Genomic DNA, 24,058 nt, shown 5'->3' with positions numbered 1-24,058 from the left:
TACCAATGATTTTACTCTATATTCAGTAGATCTTGGGGAAGCTAGACATGATACCAAGGTTGGCTTGCAGAATTTGACAAACAATGCAATTGAAGGACAATTTAAAAGCCTCAAATTGTCAAAGGCTAGGATGAAGGTCAAGATATAAGAGGTTAACAAGATTATTAGACAATTGGTCACTTTGTTGGTGAGTATCTCTAGAATGCCCATGAGTAGTAATCCTACTACTGCATATGTTCAAGCACTTATCTCCCAGCTTCAGGAAGATATGCATTTTGGCCAAATTGGTAAAGAATGGAGTGACAAGCTTAAATAAGAAGGGTTGTCCATTATAGAGAAAATCAAAAATGTTATCTTAAGACTAGAAATAGAGATAGATAACATTTCATCTAATATAAATACCCTATCCATGGAGAGAACTAAGAGTGATGATTGTATGTCCCTATTGAAGATGATTATTCAAATGAAACCAAAGGAAATTGTCTAAGCTAAGATTTTTTCCAAAGGAGATGAACCTTTATTTGAATGGTTACAAAGCATGCAGTTCAAATTAGAAATGATCTTGAGGTAGAGAAAGGTCTAAAGGAGACTAAGGATAAGGAAAATAAAGATCAAACATAGATTATGAACTTCTAAAAGGACTTCACACAGATTCCCAAAGTAGTGGGAAAGGAAAAGGAGTAATTGAAATCATTGTCATGCAAACCAATTTCTCCAATTTTATAGATAGCCTAACAAGCATATCTTTAGGTAACTAGAACAAAGTTTTTGAGCTTCAAAAACATGGTAGATCCATAAATGTGGTCATGGAGGAATTACAAGATAGATTGAATGCCATCAAGGATTTGGCCAGGGAAGACTCTCGATGGGTCTTGAGATATACTAATGTGCATGTACAAAGACATGAAGAGCTGATTATGATTATTGTTGCCACCAAGGTCTATAGGGAAAAAGTAGAGAAAGGGAAGAAGTCGAAGTGATTCACATTCTGCCCTTTCCATTTTTATTTTGTAATCATTGTAATAGACAAACTATCTCTTTCCCATTTTTTAGTTTTGAGAAGATGAACCAGTTAAACTTCCTTTGTAATAGTCATCTAAAAATTATATATGTATGATAATGAAAGATTAATAAAAGATCAGAAAATTTTTGGTATGAAAGACTTGATGTTGTAGAGTCAATTGAATGGTATTTTTGTATCAATCATTTTATGTTCCATTTGAAATAGTTTTTATTAGCTTTTTGTTTCTCTTTATCTGGAATTGAAGCAAGGAAAAAATAGAGTTTTTTCCCCCTATTTTAATGCAGCAAGTTGAAGGCGGTAGGAATTGTCACTTAAAACTCAAAGAGATTCTTTAGAGGTTTTCATTCAATATAACCTTTTTCTGCAAATTAGTTCCTAGATAGATTAATTCTTTAGAGTATGAGTTCATAAGATGTGTGAGTTTATTAGATTTGACTAACCCTCAAAATGTTACTTCTTGTCTAAGTTGAATTCTATATAGGTTTGACTTAGTTTTCCTCTCTTGTTCTCTTGTTAAGAACATACCTTGTTTAGATTTAGGGATAAACAAAATTCATTGTAAAATTTATAATAGGGAGCTATACCTAACAATTCAAACGAAATAAAATCTTCAAGAAGCCACTTTCCAAACTGTTGTAATTAGAATTTGTTCATAAATCAGGGCATTTATGAGTCAGAACTGGAAAGAACAATTTTTTTTACCATTAGATTTTTGGTGACTATTGGGGAAGCCAAATAGTTGCTTGACCAATAGATCTTATAACATGAGGGAAAATGGTACTACCTCATGAGAATATTTTCCTAGTGGTCCAACCTAATCTTGGTTTCCAAGATGACCAAGAAGACATAATTCCATCTCTCAATACATTTATTTGGAGAAATAGGAGGAACACTAAACATTATAGGAATGCTAGCCAAGTATTGGAAGAAGAAGAATCTAGAGCTAAAGCATTAGAAAGAGTTGTTAAGAGGAGAGACATCTGAAGGGTAGAAAAATAGTTGAGACATGAAGCTCAAAGACAAAACTAACCTAGCACCCTAGTAAAAAAAAGGTTCCTCAGAAGTACCAAAGAACAGGGTGGGTAAGACCCTATTTTTGATAAACTCACTAAACTTGGTTTTCCCATCCTAGATATTCCTAAGTGAAAAGGTAAAAAGAAAAGATAGAGTAGACCACCTTCACCTATTAGAAATCAAAGCTCTTCAGATTCTACTTGCCAAGTATTAGCCTTAGATGGAGTCACTACTCCCCTAGTTGTCAATTTTCCATCATACCTTGCCAAAAATATTATGGCTGCTCCTTGGGTGGTAGTAATAGGTCCAGTAGTACTAACAACCTATCACTCACTCTAGCAATTTTCATGAACAATTTTACTAAATTTTTAGGTGATGGGAAGGTTACTACATATGAACATATTAAAGCCTTCTTTGCAGCTACTCACATCTTAGGAATTGCACATGAAGATGTTGCTATAAGATTATTGTGGAAACCTTGATAGAAAGTGCACTAGACTAGTTCTATCATTTGGATGATAGCTCAATCACTGATTGGGATACAATGAGAGCAGCCTTCAAGAGAAGATTCAAAACTATGGAAGATGAACATCCATTAAAAAAACAACCATTAAAAAACAACCCACCATGAGTATTAGGGATTTCGTTGCTAATTCTGATAAGATCACTAATAGAATCCCCATTGTTGACAGAGCTACTACTAGTAATTTAAAAACATTCTTCATAAGTGTGATGCCTCTAGTTATCAATTATGCATTAAGAAGGGAACATCCCACATACTTTTTGGGTGATGCGACGCGCTCCCCTGCCCACAGGTGGTTAATTATGTGGTGTTCCATGTTCACTAACAGTCATGGCTTTTGGTGCAACGGTAAATGGGCCCCACAATTGGTATCAGAGCCTGGTTTTGGCCTGGTCATGGGTTCAAATCTCCCCGGTGCCTTCCCGACTCGCGTAAGCACCTGGTATGCGCGTCGAGGGGGAGATTTTTGGGTGATGCGACGCGCTCCCCTGCCCACAGGTGGTTAATTATGTGGTGTTCCATGTTCACTAACAGTCATGGCTTTTGGTGCAACGGTAAATGGGCCCAACAATACTTGCAAGATGCATAGAAGAAGGTAGCTGAATTTGAAGACAATTTGATTTATATAGGAAAACGAAAGTGAGAACCTTAAACTAAAGGAAGTTCCAATAGTACCACATCATCTAATGAAATGATTTAGAAACTATCAAATGAGTTGGAAGCGGTGAAATGAAAATTACCTAGGTTTAATCAATCTTACCAATGAAATTACCAAAATCCCCTAGGAATAAATAATGATGGGAAATATTTGCAAGGTTCACAATCAAGGTTGGCAATTGAGGCTGCACCAAAGAAAGGAAACATGTGCGTGTCTCATTTGATGCTGCACCAAAGAACTACTCATATGATGTAGTTGTTATCCACCAATGAATTGAATATTAGAACGCCTTGTTCAGAGTTAGATTCATACTCAAATGCTGACTATGGAAATTTATTTTTGGAGTATGATTTAGATTCTAAACCTAAGAGTGAATGTTATGTGATCATTGATGGAACTTAATACATAGTATTGACTCAATGTCAAAGGCTCAAAAATCAATCCTCTAGTCATGCTCCCAGAAATTACCCCAATCCTTTAACAAATAATATTCATGTTGATCAAGGAGCATTGATATCTCAAACAAGTAAGGACAAAATCCCCTTTAATTTCATCCAATTCTATGAAGAGTCAAAAATCTAGATCTCCCCTATAGATTATTTGAAGTGGCATCCCTCTGAGTTGAAAAGGTTGGCAGATCATTGTAAAGGAAATACTTCAAATTTAAATCATAATATGACCATTGAAGAAGGAGATGAAATATTGAAATATAACCTATTTAATCAAGAGGATTCTACTATCCTAGCAACCCCTCCCAGACAAAAACCTGATCCATTTTATATTTCATTGTATATCAATGGATGCAAATTGAGAAATTGCATAATAAGTTCAGGTGTGTTAGACAATGTGATGCCTTATTTTGTAGCTAAATCCCTAGATCTCAATCTCACTAAAGTTCATGGAAGGTGTTACTCTATGGATGCCAAACAAATCCCCTTGCTCAAACAGATTAAAGATGCTCAAGTAGCCTTAACTTCTCATTCAAAAAAGAAATTATTACTAATTATCTTAGTGGTGGATATTCCAGAAAGCTATGGGATTCTCTTAACCAATATTTAGGAGGAGAAGTAAAGTTATACTATACCCAAGCAATCATACCCATAGGGAACAAGAAAGTTAAACTAGAACCTGAAAAAAAGGCAAAATTTACTATGCTAAAGTTAGATGATCCTAAAGCTTAGATCCTCTACCAAGAGCCAGAGTTTGGTAATTATATATTGTTTACTAAGGAAACTCTAGCTAAAAAAATAAGTGGAGACATAGGAAAAGAAATCATTAGTGATAATGAAGAGTCAATAGATATCTGGACATTAGAGTTTGATGGAAGCTATTCCTCTTCAGGGTCTAGTGCAAGTGTAGATTTAATACCTCCCAAAGGAGAACCTAAACCCATGGCTTTTAAATTGGAGTTTGTAAACAAAAATAAAACCATAGAATATGAGGCCTTACTCCTTGGGATAATAGCTACAAAATAAAAGGAGGTAAAGATCCAGAAAGCTCGAGGTGATGCGGAACTTATTGTGACACAAATTATGGGGCAATATTTTGTAAAGAACCATAAGCTTAAAAATTATAGGAATAGACTTTGGGATGAAATAGAAGGCCTCGATGCCTTTGCTATTGAAGTAGTAACAAGGCAGATGAACACCAAAGTTGACTCATTAGTGGTTTCCACTTCTCTACTACTACCCCATCCAAAATTCAAGGATAAGAAATACTAGATTGAGATTGTGTATCGAGCCTTTGTTCCAGATAATATAGAATCTTAGCAAGTTTTTGAAGATGAAAAGAGCTTGTAGCTATTCTTATAAAATGACAAGGCTACATGAAAACATCATTCTAATGAAGGCAATAATGGAGACTCCAATCATGATCCACAAAAGGATCAAATGGGTGAAGTCCAATTACATGGTAATATCATTCCCCCATATGTTGTATCTTTGGAGAAATTTTTTAATAGACGCAATGCCTACATAGAGAAAAAGTGGGCAGAAAAGGGGTCTACTACTGGTGAGTATGAAGGAGTGTATATTTGGGATGTCTATAATCCTAAAAAGATCAATATTGGTAAGTGTTGTTTACCAAAGGAGAAAGAAGTTGCTAGACATCTTTTCATAGAATACCAAGATGTATTTGCCTAGATTTACGAAGACTTGAAAAGCTACAAGGATGAGAAAGTGAAACATCAAATTCCCCTAAAGCTTGATGTGGTCCCCTTCTAATGGAAATGTAGGAATTATAATCCTAATGTAGCTGATGCCATATTCTAGGAAGTAGATAAGATGTTGAAAGCAATGATCTATCTGATTCATCATTCTACTTGGGTAGCCAATATAGTACCAATTAGAAGAAGAATGGAGAAATAAGGATCTATGTTGATTTCTAGAATTTGAACAAGCATCTTTAAAAGATAAATTTTCCCCTCCTAATATGGATCATCTATTGCAAACAATAGCTGGAGCTAAAATGATGTCCATGCTTGAAGATTTCTTAGGGTAGAATTAAATAGAAGTAGAGGAGAAGGATCAACACAAAATGACCTTCTGTACTCCATGGAGTATGTTAACATACCATAGAATTCCTTTTAGACTCATTAATTCTAGTGCTAAATTTTAGAGATGCATGAGAAAAACATTTGCAAATCTTAAGTATCTAATTATAGTCATATACTTGAATGACCTCATTGTGTTTTCAAAGAAAAGGAAAAATCACATAGAAGATTTAAAGAAAGTCTTACAAAGATGTTGAGAACATGGAATCTCACTCAATCCCAGAAAGTCTATCTTTTGTGTTATAGAAGGGAAGCTTCTAGGCCATATAGTTTCCTAGGAAGGTATCCAAATTGATCCAAAGTGAGTGGAGGCTATTTGAAGGTTAAGTTTGCCAGTAAACAAAATAGGAGTTAAGTCATTCTTTGGAAAAGTAAATTTCCTCAGAAGATTTGTCCCAGATTTTACAAAAACTATTAAATGTATTATAGATATGATGAAAGGGAATTCAAGTTTTAAATGGAATGAAGCTGAGAAACAAGATTTCCAAAACATTAAGACTACCATTGCTAATGCTCTAGAATTATGTCACCTAGACTATAAATGAGATTTCATCATTTACTGTTATGCCTCTAAACACACTTTATTAGCAATACTTATGTAAGATAACAACAAAGAGATACGAGCTCCAATAGCTTTCCTGAGCATACCTCTAAAGAATAATTAGATGAAATACTCACAAATTGAGAAACATGCCTTTGTAGTAGTCAAAGCACTTAAACTTTTTAAATTCTACATCTTGCACTTGCATTATGTGTTCAATATCTCAAATGTAGTAGTAAAAAGTGTGCTAACACAATAGGATGTAGGGTGTAATGCCAGAGGGACATGAATAGAAAAGACACAAGAGTATGATATTGAAATTAAGCCTACTAAGTTAGTGAGAGGCAATTGCAGAAAATAGAATTGTTGAAGAAGCAGAAGAATTGAGAGGAAAGCATCTAGTATTAGCAGTAGGCATGCAAGATTCCTGGTTTGAGAATATTGCTTATTTATTGACCTACAGAGAATGTCTAGAGGGCTTAATGACAAGACAAAGAAGAGATCTTAAATTGAAAGCAACTAAATATGTAATTTGGGATGGAAATTTATTTAAAAAGGCTATATATGGAACTTTCCTTAGGTATGTAGACAAACAACAACAAGAAAAGTTGTTGAGAAATTTCATGATGAAGCCTATGAAGGACATTTCTCATCCTTAGTCATAGCTTTCAAGATATTAAGATAGTGTTACTACTGGCTAGGAATGTTTAAGGTTCCTAGGTGGTAAAATGTGATAAATGTAAGATGTTTATTAGGCATCCCTAGTTAGTTTCTTTTCCTCTCAGGCTTGTCATCATCAAAGGGCCTTTTCGACAATGGGGTCTCAATTTCATTAGACCTATCAATAGAGATCACCAATTTTTGCTTCGAGCACAGAATCACAATCAATCATTCATCTAATTATTTCCCACAAGGAAATGGTCAAGAAGAGTCTAGTAACAAAAAATTGATGCATATTGTTAAGAAATTAGTATTAGACAATCAAAAGACTCGGCACAAGAAAATTCATGAGGTACTATGGGCTGAGAGGGTGATACCTAAAAGGGCAATTGGTATATCTCCTTTTGAATTTGTCTACGGGAGTGAAGCCAATATCCCATTACCCTTGTAATTAGCTACGAACAAACTTAGGATAGTAATTGAAGATGATATCTATAGGGATGGTTTAGAAAAGAGAATTCTCTACTTGAGAAAACTCAAGGAGGAAAGAGAAGAAATCGTGGATCATATAACACAGCACCAAATGCATGTGAAGAACCTATTTGATAAAAGGAAAAGACCACAAAAATTCGTGGTAGGTGATAGTGTGTTACTATGGGATAAGCGAAGAGCTCCAAAGGGTATGCATAAGAAATTTGATTCCTTGTGGAAAGGCCAATTCACTATTCACCAAGAATTCAAGAATAATTTTTTTAAATTGGCATATCAAGATGGTGAAGTGCTACCTTTGACCTACAATGGTTAGGATCTGAAGCTTTATTAAATTTCAAATTGAGAACAAGTAACCCTAGTGCTCTATAATAGTTAAGTTTAGTTCTTGTTCTTTTATTTTCCTGGTTAGGTTTCCCTCATTTTCCTCTTTTCCTCATTTTTTCCTTACTTTACTTTTTTCATGTGCCCCTTTTTTACTTTTGTGAAACCAAAGATTTTGGATTCCTTGCTTGGGTATAGTCTTCCCAATTCCCCAGTTAGAGCAAGTTGTTGCTCCACTTTTCACCCTGTAACCATTTTGCAAAGTGGAAATTTTTTTTTCCTAGTTAAGTCCTAAGTATGTTCAAATCTAAGTTCAATTCCCCTTAGGTGGAAGGAGTCTTCATTAGATTTTTCATCTTCCCCTTCCCCACATTTCACAGTCGGGTAGTGTTCCTTTATGTTGTGATTCTTGCAAGTAGCTTTGTACCTAATATGATGGAGATTCCCATAACATGCAAAGATCATTCACAATAGTTGTGTCCACTTTTAGCCTATCATATTCTCCATGAAAAGAAGAAGCTTGCAAAATTTTGGACTTCACCTTCTCCTTGACAATTTTTCAACCCATGAAGGCAATTTCCTACAAAGAGCACCAAATGATGCATATGAGCCACAATAAGAAGATGATAAAATACCTTATGATGAATTCCTATTTATTTTATAATTATCTACCTCATGAGGTATTAAAGATCCATCATAGTTCTCAAAATCATCCTAGGTAGAAAATTGAAAATTGCCTTCTCCTCAGCATGTTTTCCACCCATGAAGTCTGTTTTCCACAAAAGACAATTCTAGAGGAAATGAAATGAGAGGTGGGTCCCTAGCTAAGATTTTCACTCCTTATGGACATCTCCAAACCCAAAGGAAGCAATAAGTCAAAAGGTAAAGTTTAAAGAATGCCTAGGAAAAGAAATAAAAATCGTCTTCCCCTCAGCAAGTTTCCAACCCATGGGGAGGATTATTTGTATTTAAAAGAAATTCAAGTTTAAAAGTGAATTGAACCCACATTTTCCATGAAAAATATCTTAAGATGATAATGGAAACAATTTAACCATTCTGGGAAAGATCTATTAGGTAGGATTTGTTTTGGTAGATATTTTCTTACAGAGTACTCTATTCATAACTTCCCGAAACTTAATGGGAAATGGGAAAGTAAGTGTGAAAGCATGGAAAGTTACCATTGGGCCAATGGAACAATGAAAAGACATCAAGTTATCCATTAAGACCCCCGCATTTATTATTTCAATGGATTTATCATTTAATTCATTCATGTAGCATGAATCCTAAAGATCAACAAGTGAATTGAAACTCTTATACAGATGGAAGCATAAATAGTTATACAAACTACTGCTCTTTCTTGAATTATTGTTATGTTAATTTGCACAAATTTTTCAAATAGTTTACATTTGTGCATTCATTATTGTTTTCTTCTTCTAGATTCAAAATTCAATTCATTCTCAGATAGAATGGCAACTAGATTTGCACTCTTTGATGAGCTAAATCGAATCAAGTCCACATTGCAGAATTTCACGGACACTTCTGTCCATTTTTATGATATGCAAGACTTTCAAAAGAGAGTAAAATTGGAGCCAGTTCATCCCATAACTAAGAAGCTCTGAGGATGTAAGCTATTTGAAGCAGCTGGTTTCCCAGTAGTAGTCCAAGCCCCAAAATTAATCTACGAATGCATAAATCACTACAACCTAGATACCAGGCAGATTGTATTTCTTGATGATATGGTATTGATTTCCATTGATAGAGAAACAATGGTGAATTTTCTACAAATTCTAGACCCAAAGGAGTTTTCAAATTTGACAATTAGTGGAGTTTTCTTTGAGTTTTCCATAAAGAAAATGGTCTGGAGAAAGGAGATTATGTAGACATGGTTCAAAATCTGCGGAGCACCAAGACTAAGATCCCTAAGACCCTTTTTGGTACTAATCTCAAACCTAAGATTGTAGACATTTTGGTTCTCCTGTATAGATTGAAAGTTGGGGTAGAAGCTTTAAATTTCATTGGGTAATATTTCCTTTCAATACAAGTTATCTATTCGGATACCCAATAAATTGACTGGGCTCATGAGGTAAGTGAGAATCTATCCAATGCTCTCAGTGCCATGAAGTTCTACAAAACCTTCTATATGTCCTCTTTTTTGATTTACATGCTAGCTTCTCTATAGTTATGGTCAGGCCTCCCAAGGGTAGAAAATTTCCTTGACGATGTGAAGTCTTATGAATTCTACCCATGTTTGTAGCTAGAAAATAGTTATGTTGAATAAATAAGAGTTAATTATGTAGTTACAATGAGAATTTGTAGGGATCTCCAAGGATGCCTAGAGAGGAGATTCAATCCAGAAGCAATGGTCGCTATTATCAATTTGGAAGCTATTTTATCTAGTTTTCATCTTTCTCATATTTTCATCTTGTAGCCTTTGATGAATTCCCTTTGAAGCTGTCGAGGTATCCAAGTGACATGATTATGTTGATTGAGATAGTGAGGCAAGAAATCCAAGTGAACGTGCTAAGCAGGAGTTTGAAGAAGAATGATACGAGTTCCCTATGAAGGTGGGAGCTTTTAGCTATGAGTCCTATTCTAATGAAAAAAACATGTTGAAGGCCTTCAAGATGAAATATAGATTGGAAATGTACGAGGTCTTAAGACTTATGTTTGACCCAAATGGATATGCATGGGAAGTGTTGCAGATTGGGAGTGTGATCAAGCACATCACCATGGTCGAAGACTACTGGGCAGATTGTAAAAATGAATTTGAGAGTTGGGTCTGTACTTTTGCTAGATTCCCAGTGGATCACGTAAAGATGTATAAAGTAAACCTTGATGTCAAAGGAATTGAAGATGATGGGTAGAATATGTATAGTAATACATATTGAAAAAAGATAAGAAATACCCCTATTAGTTCAGATCCCTATCAAGATGTTGGGGATAATCTAGATATTATGATGGCCTGAATTGTTAAATGGACTAGGAAGTCGGTCAAGTTGACCACATTAAGAAGAAGCTGAAGTAAGAGTACTCTCACTCGAGCTCCTTCAACACCTACCCCTACCACCTCACAAGCTATCACATCAAGTGTGACCCTAGCCATCACTTAAGGACTAGCTCAACTAGTGGGTGGAGGTAATCAACCTCTAGATAAAAACATTCCTTCTACAAAAACTTGTCAATATGGCTCTTCTCCAATGATTGGTACCCAACCAGAAGCTAAGAATAAAGTGGATGAACCAAAAGAAAGTGTTGTTACTCCAGCCCCCTCATCTTATAATAGTCCTATTGCAATTACGAGTGCTATACTTCTCCTACCAAGTAGCCCTCAAGTGCAAGTAGTGGATTTAGGAGATGGAGGAAGTAGTGAGAGTGAGTCTGCCAAGTCAAATAAAGTAGCTAAGAAAAGTGCAAAGATAGAAAAAGGCCAAGAGTCCTAAAAGTTTGTCCTTCAATCCTAGAAGAATCCTTTCTCCTCAACCATGAAAGCAATTTCTCCGGTCAAGAGAAAAATGTTTAGCATAGATTCACTTGGGATGGCTTCCAAGGTGATAGGCACTAATTTCTAGTTGCAAGACACTCTAGAGAGAAAGAGAAAGAGAAAGAGAAAGGATGAAGGGGATCCCAATAAGGATACCTTATCTCTTATGGTTTTCTCAAAGTTGCATTAAGTAAGGTTAAGAAATAGAAGAACTTATCTATTCTCAGACAAGACCCACAAATAGGACACCTAATAATGGAGATTGTGAAACCCACCAAAGGTGAGAGAATTGAAGATATGTCTGACAATGATTTTACTCTAAATTCAGTAGATCTTGGGGAAGCCAGACATGATACCAAGGTTTGCTTGTGGAAGTTGAAAAACAAGGTAATTTAAGGACAATTGGAGAGCCTCAAATTGTCAAAGGTTAGGATGAAGGTGGAGATACAAGAGTTGAACAGGTTTATCAGATAATTGGTCACTCCATTGTTGAGTATCTCTAGAATGCCCATGACTAGTAATCCTAATATTGTAGATGTTCAAGCACTTATCTCTTAGCTTTAGCAAGATAAGCATTTTGGCCAAATTGGTAAAGAATGAGTGACAAGCTTAAATTAGAAGGGCTCTCCTTTATGTAGCAAATTAGAAATGTTATCTTAAGACTAGAAATATAGAAAGATAACACTTCATCTAATAGAAATACCCTATTCATGGAGAGAACTAAGAGTGATGATTGTGTATCCTTATTGAAGATGATTATTCAAATGAATCTAAAGGAAGCTATTGAAGCTAAGATTTTTCCCAAAGGAGATGAGCCTTTGTTTGAATGGTTACAAACTATAAAGTTCAAGTTAGAAATAATCTTGGAGGTAGAGAAAGGTCTAAAGGAGACTAAGGATAAGGTAAAGAAAGATCAAGATAGAGATTATGAATTTCTAGAAGGACTACACATAGATTCACATACTAGTGGGCAAGGAAAAGGAGTAATTGGAATCACTATCATTCAAACCAATTTCTCCAATTTTATAGATAGCATGACAAGCATATCTTCAGGGCACTAGAATAGAGTTTTCAAGCTTCAGAAACTTGGTGGATGCATACATGTGGTCATGGAGGAATTGCAAGATAGACTGAATGATGTCAAAGATTTGGCTAGGGAACACTCCAGATGGATCTTGAGATATACTAATGTGCATGTACAAAGACATGAAGAGTTGATTCTGACAATTTTTTCCACCAAGGTCTATAGGGAAAAAGTAGAGAAAGGGAAGAAGGAAAAGTGATTCACATTCTGCCCTTTCCATTTTTATTTTGTAATCATTGTAATAGAAAAACTAGATCTTTGCCATTTATCAATTTTGAGAAGATGAACTCGTTAAACTTCCTCTATAACGGTCATCTGGGAATCCTATATGTATGATAATGAAAGATTAATAAAAGGTCAGCAAATTTTTGGTATGAAAGACTTGATGTTTTAGAGTCAATTAAATTGTATTTTTGTATCAATCATTTTTTATTCCATTTTAAATAGTTGTTATTAGCCTGTTGTTTCTCTTTACCTAGAATTGAAGCAAGGAACAAATAGAATTTTGTTTCCCCTATTTTAATACAAGAAGTTGAAGGTGATAGGAGTTGTCACTTAAAACTCAAAGATATCTTTTAGATGTTTTCATTTAATATATCCTTTTTCCAAAAATTAGTTCATTTATAGATCAATTAATTTTAGTATGAATTCATAAGATATGTGAGTTTGTTAGATTTGACTAACCCTCAAAATATTACTTCTTTCCTAAGTTGAATTACGTATAGGTTTGACTTGGTTTTCCTCTCCTATTCTCTGGTTAAGAACATAACCTATTTAGATTTAGGGATAAAAAAAATTCATTGCAAATTTTATAATAGGGAGCTATACCTAACAATTTAGAGGAAAGTAAATGACAAGCATAGAGAAGGATGGAGGAAAGTAATCTTTAAGAAGCCACTTTCCAAATTGTTATAATAATAAAAAAATTCATGAATTAGGGCATTTGTGAGTCAGACCTAGAAAGAACAAATGTGTTTACCAAGACTTTGTAGTTACAACTATGGTAACTTTGTAGAGGTCTCGACTAGTCTTTTTGAGGTTTAGTGTAAATGTGGCGATTGGAACTACCTTACCTAAATCTATTACACTAAGCTCAAAGTGGGGTAAGAAGATCCAAAGCATCATTTATGAGAATGCAGGGTTGTTTTGCCAAAAATGCTCATCATTTGGGCATTTAATTGTAGATTGTAAGAATTTGGATAGGTTGGCTAAGGAGAATATTGATGGTGTTATAGAATGGAGGGATCCTCCTCAAGAGTTATGGGTGGTGGGTACTAGCTCTCCTGATCATGATGGCAAGTTGGTGACTCCACCTCCTAGGAAGGAACTAAAAGTGAAGGTCTCTCAAGAAGAAATGGAAAAGGGGTTGACTTCCCTTACTAGGAAGAAGCAAAAAGTTAACCCTCACTTTGTGATGGGGAGGGTTAGGATGGAAGATTTGGAGGGGAAATCTAGTTTAGTTTGGGACTTGGAGACACTTTGCACATGTAAGAAGGAGAGTTGGGAGGTTTGGAGGAAGGGGATATCTCTTTTCCTTTTCTGTAAGTAATTGAGAAGCTCCTTAGTACCCCTTTAAGGAACCTAGTGATCAAGGATACTTTTAGAGGAGACATAGATAAGGCCTTGGAGAATAGAAAGGAGAATGACTCAAAGGAGGGGGAGGTCCCCAGGGTCTTTTGTTGGAATGAGGATGAACAATCAAACAAGATAGTGGATCCTCTGGCCCAACTGGATGATATGGAAGGGAAGTGGCAATCTCAAAGAAGATAGACAAGTGTTTCAAGGAAAGCTGAGATGGTAGTGGAATTGAAGTTGGATGTAGGGAAGTCAGGAAAACAAAGTAAGAAAGTGAACCAAATGGAAAGAGAGGTGGCAAGTGGCAAGTAGGCCACTTTGGAATCCCTGTCAAAAGGTCAAAAATGATTATTCTATCATGGAACATGAGGGGGTTAAACAACCCTCATAAAAAATTTACCCTCAAATAGTAGTTGGCAAACTAGAAAACTGATATCCTACTCATCCAGGAAGTTAAAATCACTATGATTAATTTGAAGAATATTGCAAATTATGTTTGGCCAAGAGCAAAATTTTTCTACAGTGAAGCAGAAGGAGCATCAGGAGGAGTGGCTATCTTCTAGAACCCTAATGCTGGTAATGTAAGTTTAATTTATAGTTCTAAATTTTATCTTATAACTGAACATAAGATGGGAGATAAGACTTGGAATATTGTTAATGTGTATTCTCCTAATAGTAGAAGTGGAAGTCACAGCTTATTGGAGGAGCTGTCTATTTTTCTCTCTCAAAATAAGAACACCTTTTGTATGGGAGATTTTAACTCCCCTCTGCACCCTTCGGAGAAAATTGGAGGTATGATAGATTTTAATGATAGTATGAAAGACTTGGCAGATTTTTAAATAATAATGATTTAATGGATATGGAGATTCCTGGAGTGAAGTTCACATCATCAAATAATAGGAAGGGTGTTGATCTCATTCAAGTCAAATTGGATAGACTTTTGGTCCCAGCTAGATGGGAAGGATTAACTTCCTCCTCTCTTACAGGACTACTTAGGATGATCTCAGACCATTCGCCTGTTCTTTTTAGCTAGAAGGAACATTCCCTAGGGGGACCAAAACCTTTTAAATATGAAATAATGTGGTAATCTCATCCTAAATTCAGCTCTAGGGTGGCTGAGTGGTGGGGGATTATAATTGAAGGAACAACAACGTATAGAGTCTCTATTGAGGTAGAGAATTTAAGATAAAATGTGCAGCCCTCAAAGAAAAAATATTTTGGCGATATCTTCAAGACTAAGGTTGAGATGGAAGGGAAGTTATTCAAGCTCTAGAAACCTATGGGGGAAGGCATACCCATAGATAACATTATCTAGGAGGAGGATAAATATAGAAAAGTGTGGAAGGAAATGATGGTAAGGGAGGAGACTTAGTGGAAGTAGAGGTCTAGGGTATTGTGGCTCAAACTGGGTGACAGGAATACTACATTCTTTCATAGATCTACCTCAATTCATAAATGAAGAAATATAATTGATAACATCAAAGATGACACTAATGTGAAGTTATTTAAGCCTGAGGAGATAGGGAGTTGGGTGATGGCTTACTTTAGAAACTCTTACCTGGAAGAGCAAAGAGACTTGAGAGAGGAGGATAGAAAATGATTGATTGATTTGATGCCCACTGTGATATCGGCTGAAGAGAATGAGGAGTTAGTGAAAATGGTGACTAAGGAGGAAGTCTACAGAGCAATGTTCTCTATGAAAGCTTATAAATCTTCAAGATTAGATGGTTTCCCATAGTCGTTCTTTTAGCACTTCTAGGAGGTTATCAAGTTGAACCTCCTTCAAGTAGCCTATGATTTTTTTAGAACTTTGGAGCTTTTTAAACAGCTCAATAAAACTTTCATTTTACTAATTCCCAAGGTGATAGACTTGGAGGTCCTTTTTGACTTCAGGCTGATTAGTCTATGTAACACTACTTACAAGATATTATCTAAAATCCTGGTGAATAGGTTGAAGTTGTTGTTGCATAAGTTCATAGGGAATACCTAAAGTAGGTTTTTCCTAGGGTGAAAAATCTTAGATGCTACTATAACAATGCATGATGTCTTATACTCTATGGAGAAAAGTGGTAATCAAGGTATGGCCTTGAAACTTGACATCTATAAAGCTTATGATAGGATCAATTGGACCTTCTTGTACAAAGTTATGCAAATGATAGGCCTTAGTTAGAAGGTCATTAGATTGGTGAAGTCGATGGTAGAAAATATTAGCTATTCTATGATGGTTAATGGGTCATCTTGGGGAAATTATTGTGGGGAGAGAGGACTTAGGTAGGGTGACTATATCTCTCCCTACCTCTTTATTATGGTTACTGAAGTCCTGGGAAGAGCATTTATGAGAAAGTTGGAGGGGGGGATAATCAAAGGCATTAAACTTGCTTCCACTCTACCTCCTAAAGTGATTCAACAATTTATGGATGACACCTTTCTTAGTGGGGAGTCCTTGGTCAGTGAAGCCAAAGCTTGGAAGTCAATGGTGGAAATATATGCAGTGAATGTGGGTCAAAAGATCAATTTCAAAAAAAGCAAGGTGTTCTTCTTTAATACCCCCTCGACCTATAGTGGAGGATTGTTAATATTTTAGATTGCAACATTACTAAGTTACTAGATATTTATCTAGGTCTCCCATTAACCATGAAAGATGTGAGTAAGAACTTTTGGAATGGGATTCTAAAAAGAATGGAGAAAAAGCTAATTGGATGGAAAGGTAAATCCCTAAGTAGTGTGAGCAAGCTACAATTGATGATTTCCTCCCTGTAAGGATTATCGATGTACTTTCTATCCTTTACTTAGTGTATGCTGAATAAACTAGAGAAAATTCAACATAACTTCTTTTGGTTTGGAGGGAATGAAAATATTAGAACAAGTTTGGTCTATTGGGAAATGTTTTGTAAACCAAAATAGAAATGTGGTTTGAGAGAAAGGAGGATAACTGATTTGAACAATGTTCTTCTCACTAAGATGGGGTGGAACTTGATGAAGGGAGAAGCTAATTGGTCTAATATCATGAGAGTTAAGTACCTTGGAAATTTGATGTTCTCTCACTACACCTAGAGAAATGATCTTCCTATGGGCTCCAAAGTCTGGGGAAATATTGTGAGAAATAGAACCCTTTGAAGGAGGGTGTCAGGTGGCTTGTGAGGAATGGTAACCAAATTAATTTCTAGGAGGATCCATGCCCTATAGATAAACCTTTAATAAAAAATAAGTTTGGGTCTCTCTGATATTACCTGCAGGACCAGGGGGTGGAATGGTAGCTGATTTATTTATTAGGGAAGAAGGTGGAAAAAAATGAAGTTGCAATAGAATGTTATGGTTGGAAGGGAGCTAATCGATGAGCTTAATTCTTTGTTGAAGGATTACAAAATCCTGGAAAGAGATAGGATTGATGAATACATTTGGAAGGCTACCTCGACATGGGAGTTCTTAGTTAAATCTACCTACAAATTAATGGTCGAGAAAACCCTTGAAGCTAATGACTGGGGGAATGTTTGGTTTAATCACTTAATCTCGAAGATCAATATTTTCTGGTGGACCACCATTCATGGGAAAATTCTCACTATAGACAACTTGATGAAGTGGGGATTTCAATTACCAAATAGATGTCATATTTGTCAGATGGAGGAAGAAATCATCAACCACTTATTCTTGCATTGCAATTTTGCATCAAAGGTGTGGGAGAGAATTCTTCAAATGCTGGAGATGAACTAGGTGTTTAATGTGGACATGGGCTAATTGGTAATGAACTAGTGGGGCCCATTTACCCATCCCATCTTTATCTATCTATGGAAGATCATTCCCCCCATGTTTTTTTGGGTATTTGGATAGAATGTAGTAATAGGGTGTTCAAGAATGAGGAGAGAGAGAGAGGAGATTGTTGTGCTGGAAAGGATCTATGAATTGATAGTCAAGAACATTAGTTGTACCAAGTGGAGAAAACCAACATTTCCCCCTTCTACCCTAGGGGTAAAGGTGGCCAAGTGTTGGTCATTGGCAGAAGGGATTATGGAAATTGATAATTCTAATCTTTTAGCTAGAAAAAGATCCCAGTGGAAACTCCCACCTGCTAATTGGGTCAAACTCAATTTTGATGGTGCAGCTAAAAAGGATGGTTCGATAGGGGGGGTGGGGGGCGGGGGGGGGGGGATAGTTAGGGATAGTAAGGGAAGGATGTTGTTCACATATTTTGGTGAGTTAGGGAAATTTTCTAACAATACAATGGAGGTGATGGCTCTATATTAGGGTTTAAAATTGGTCATAAGTGTGGGTTCGAGGGATGTGCAAATTGAAGGATATTTTAAAATAATTATTGAGATTGTCAAAGGTAATATAAGGGAGGGATGGGCTACTAAAAGTATGACTAATGAAATCATTTACCTATTATCTACTCTTAATAGGTTTGATTTCAATCACATCTTTCAGAAGGGAAATAGTGTGGCCGATGAAATGGTGGCAATCAGATTAAAGGCGAAGGGGCTTAGATGTTGGAGGGATTTTAACACATTGCCAAAGTTGGTAAGGGAGTTAGTGAACCACAAAGTGCAAAATGATGAGTCCTAGCAGTCTATTTTTCATAATGTGGTTGAGCTATCAGGGAGGACATGTCCTTGACATACAAGTGGCAAGGTGTAAAGAATCGAGTATGGATAATAATAAATATGAATGGCCCAAAAATTGGTAGTTTGAAATGGGCAATTTTTCATCGTACACCGTATAGAGAAAGAAATTATTTTTTAAAGGTTTGATGTGTGTTGCGAATTATGGAAATGATTTGGGGATAGATTGTGGTAGCCGACATGTGATCTTTTTAACCAAGTTGGCTATTTTCATTATTAAAATTAATTGTGATAATCATCTCCACTTTTGGGCTTTTCTACCAAAGAGTGAAGTCTTTTTTAGAAATTGTATCTAGGCTCTAAAGAGAAAGAGAAGAGAGTCAAAAATTACAGAGATGAGTGGCAATTTAATGCTCATTGAACTGACTATGATTGATGAAAATATAAGGAAGCCCCTGGTGTGATACATATTGAATGAGGGTGGTTTTATCTCGTTTATGGAGGCACTAAAAGGGCATGATGAGAATTACTCTATCCAATTTGTTAACTCCTAGGAGAGCTGTAGAGTTACCATAAATGGTATCTCATTTCATATTTTAGAGGAGGCAATTGCTTTGGTGATGGGCTTGGCCATGAGGGGTAGGAAATTGCAAAAGGTGATGAGGGTGATAGATGATGCGAGCCTGTAATGTTTCTTCATGGATGGTGAGTAGCCAATTTAGCATAGAGGTGGTTTTACACAAGAGAAGCTTCCTGATCCATGGAACGAGGTTTGTTTGGTTTTGATGAAATACCTTACCTTGGAAGGAAGGTATGAACTCTACTACTACTATCACTTGCCTCTCCTTAATCATTTTTGTGACTATGATTTCATTTTTCTTCCTTTCTTTTATAGTTTTACACCAGGTTTTATTTTTTATGTTGTATTAATTCCACCTCACCCTGAACCCCCCTTAGATTCTGGAAATTGACATTCCTGCTCATCCGAACCCCCAACCCCAAATTGTTCCCCTTAGGATTATGGGTCCTAGAGCCCCTACCTCATAGCCTTCACCTAGTGGGTCCTTGATGAATCCCTCCCCCATGGGGAAGAGAGGAAGGTAGGATAAAGGGAAGGAGAAGGTAGTGGTGGAGTTAGAGGATGATGGGAGAGGGGGTAGGAGGAGGTCAGGGAGGTTGGCAAAATCTAAAGCTAAGAGGAAGTTGAAGGATGGAGCTTCACAGGTGGAGGAGTTGGATTTAGAGGACTCGGGCTACCCCAAATGGAGGATGAAAGAAAAAGTGGTTAACTTTGGGATGGGAGGTATGGAGGAGATGGAGGAGAAGGCTTCAAACTCCTCTAGGTCATATTCGGGTGATGGAAAGGAGAATAAGAATGCATCACATGTTTTAGTGACAATTGAGTTGGGGTGTGTGGACCTAACAAAGGATTAGTTCCTTGATATGATGGACAAGATGCCTTCCGCCATAATGATCTCCTCCCCTATTAATGTTGTTTCTAAAAATGCTACTAACCCCCTATTTGTGTAGGATACCACAAGGAATGGTACCGATGGCCATCTGGATGGTCTGCATAAGGCTAGTAATGAGACATGGGAGAGAATTCACCTACTAACCAAGTTCATAGTTAAAGTGACACATGCAGTGGCTACCACTCTATGCCTATTCAAGGATTCTTATGTGGACCTTCCTAAGGAGGACTCTAACATGCTATTTGACTTCCTATTGGAAGACTAAGAGAACATCCTCCTGAGGAGGAAAGAGACCAAAAAATCTTAAGGTTTGCCTCCTTTTTCCTTTTATGCTATTAATATGCTAGTTACTAGACTTATTAGTTTGCAAGGTTGTTATACCTTTCTTAATTTTTTCTTTAGACTCTTAAGTTTGATAACAAGCATTTTTTAATAGCTTGATGATACTCTCTTAATTATGGTTATAAACTTTGTTTTTGTTTCTAGCGGCAATAGGGTTTAGTTTAGTTTTGATGGTAATCCACTAGTAGTTGACCAATTTTTTGTTATGGGCCACCCCCCTTGTTTTGGCTGCTATTAATTCAAAAAAAAAAAAAAATTCATACTAAATAGGAAATAGTAATATTATGCCTCATATTTTAAATATGTCATTTTCAATAATAAGAAAGGTATAAAATTTGAAGGACCTTAAGTTTTATGATTTGCACCCCCCACAATAGATTTTTCTTGATTATCACAGGTGTCCATGGATACATAAGTACATACACCTTATAACTCCCTCAAATAGAATGTTTGTTTAATTGTAAAAATACCATCAATTCATAGAGAGAAATGTAAGGAGATGATGAAATTGTTTATTTTTTATTAGATTCAAATAAGCAAAAAGAACTAAGTTTTAGTTTCAGGGTATAAGTATATTTTTGTGTTTTAGGTCATTTTTAAGTGAAAAATAACATCAAGTCTAAACTACAATAAAGAGGAGATTCACACTTGAAGTGAATTCTAATATCAAACTAAATATTCAATTTCATATAATATTATTTACTTATCAATTCCTTATGATCATCCTTGATCCATACAAACTCATATAGCTTTTGCTACTTTATTCTTGAAATTTTTATTTGGTAACCAATTCCTTTGATGTTATATTATCTTAAATTCCACTTTAATAATGATTTTTCAACACTTTTCTATAAGATCTTAAATTCCACTTTAAATAATGATTTTTCAACACTTTCTATAACTTCTTATTTCATATTGAATAAACTTTTCTCATTGCCACTTCTTCATCAAGTTCCTCATTACATATAGATCTTCTGACCATTAGTGATGCTCCATCATGTAGTTTGTTCATTCATTCAAGGAATTTTCTCTCCTAATTTTTTTTTTTCTATTACTATTAATCTTCTTGCTTGAATTTCCATTAGTGCATTTAAATGCTCTATGACCTTCCTCTCCACATTTCAAACAAGTTCCTTTAACCAATTATTCCCTCTCTTTTGTAACCATTACCTCTAGGGTATCTACCTCATTTTCCTTGGTGTGAACTCTCTTCCTTTCACTCTAATTTTCTTTTTTTTGGATTAGAGAAAGATCTATCTCCATTTTTAAATGATGAACCTCTACCTTTTTGAAATATACCATCTCTTCATTGATCTCTACATTCATGTCTTTTGTTCAACTTTTCTTGTTCCTTCAAATGAAACTGGTATGTTTCCTCAATGTTATTCATCTTGAACAAAGCAATTCCATCCTAAATAGATGATCTCAAACCAGTTATTTCAACCTCATTAGCTACATGTCTATATGTGATATCTAACCTATAAAATTTTTTTGTGTATTCCTTCACAATGGACTCTTTCTACATTAGGTTCAATATTTTTCTCAACAAGGTTACTTGTAATATCTAGGCAAGAATTTACCCTTCAATTTATTCACTAGCTTTTCTGAATATTTGATCTTATTCTTTACTCTTCTATATATTCTTGTCTACAAATTTTCCAACCATAAATATGCATCCCCTTCAAGCTTAGTGTTGGCAATTTTCACCTTCTTATTTGGATTTGTACTCTCAAAATAAAAATAGTTTTCCATCTTACTAATCCAAATAATCAATTCATATGAATCTAGGTTACCTTTATAAGATCACATAAATTGAAATGTGGTTTAGCATCCACCACATAGTTAAGGATCCCAATGATCTTTCATCCCTTTTCTCAATTACAAGTTTTGATTTTCTATAATTGCTTCTTTATTTGCATCATTATTAGCATCTTCAATTAACCTACTACTTCTTTGTGCAATATCCATAGCTTCTAATCTAGATGCTATTTGTGTCAACATCTACATCACACCTAGATATTATTATCTCTTTCCTCTAATCACTTTGTCAAACCTCTACAACTTTTACCCAAATCTCAAATTTTCTACCCTATAGAAAAAATAACTCCACAAGGAACACAACCTTTCTCTATACCACTTGGCACAATCGTAAATTGAGGGGTATCTGTAAAAATATAAAAAGCGTAAACACAATAGAAAATAATAAATATAGTGAGAGAACAATGCTAGTGCCCAATTTCATTCAAAGGATTTTATAGTTTTCCTTCTTTCTAATCAATTTCTTCTTTTTTTCACTTTTGGAGGCTTGTTGTTATTTTTTATATTTTTTGGATTTTAAGTTTCTTCTACAGATATCCTTATATGTCACACTTCCTTGTCCCTATTTCTTGAGAGCAAGGGGTGTTCACCAATTTTTAGTTTTGTTTCCCACCTAAACCCCCCTATTTTCAAATATTAATCTAGAAGCTATTAGACCTTGGGTCCCTTTGGTTGTGGCTCCTTTCAAAATCCTTTTAAATTGACCTATGGTGAATTCCTTTCTACTTATCATTTCAACTTGAAGTTCTTTTTATGATCTTTTTGTTACTTTTATTGTACAAGTTCGGGCCCTATCTACTTTATCTAATTAGGACATAGATACAAGATAAAAATATGAGATCAAATTTCATTCAAATAAAAATAAAATTATTGATGATGATGGCTCACAGAGTGTGATCCAAAATGTTGATGCAAAAATTAGAACACAATCTACCCAGAAAATACATCAAAGAATAACATTACCACCATTTGGAAACAAACATTATTTCACATATGCTATGCTATAATAGACACACTTGATTACAATCTTTGATAAGATACCTTAGATCCAATTCTAATTATACATGTCCTTAATACTATCAATGCCCCCTTAGGAGATACATTGAGTTGTAATAGATAGGAATCAAACATGTATGTCATCCAAAGGAAATGTAATAGGAAAGATAGGCCCAGTAGTGAATCATAACGAACAAAGTTACATAAACTATTTGATAGAAAGAAAACTAAGTTCTAGGTTCACACATGATCTAAGAACATAAAAATATGTGTTACTGATTTTTTTTCATATATTTTTATTGAAATATCAAATTCTACAAATAGACCTCCAACATGAATAGATGAGAGTGCACTAGCTAGGAGAGAACAAATTATAACTCGATTAACAATGATCTAAATGATCTATGAACCTAGGAATATGATCACTAGATTAGTAAACTGAACAAGTTGAAAAAAAAATAATTTTTGATTGATCTGAATGATTACTTTGAACCCAAGATGATCCTACATCATAAGAAAAACTTCTAGACATAATAATCTATACTAGTAATAAAAATATATTTTTATAAGATATAAAATTATTTATTATATATATTTGTTAAACATAAATTTTTCAAGTTATTAAAAATAATTGCATTCATTTTTTTCAATATAAAAATTATTTTCAAATCTTTTGTAAAATACAATAACACTATAAATGCATTTTAGTACTATAGCTACGAGAAAGTCTTAGGTGGGTTGTAATGGATTTCATGATAATGGGGACGTGAGCTAGAATGTTCTACAATTTTATTATTATATTTTTTTAGAAGATTATGATTGACATTTTAGCTGAGAGGTTATGGCCTTTTGATGTGGGTATTCCTAATTGAAGAATTCATAAACAAATATGAAACATAAGAGAGTCAGTGGAGGGAGCCACACCTATCCATCAATTTATGAAACATCTA

Source organism: Cupressus sempervirens, chromosome 3, assembly GCF_028749045.1.
Source record: "Cupressus sempervirens isolate cs-2001-9-10 chromosome 3, ASM2874904v1, whole genome shotgun sequence".
NCBI classification, from domain to species: Eukaryota; Viridiplantae; Streptophyta; class Pinopsida; order Cupressales; family Cupressaceae; genus Cupressus; species Cupressus sempervirens.
This window is presented reverse-complemented; position numbering follows the sequence as displayed.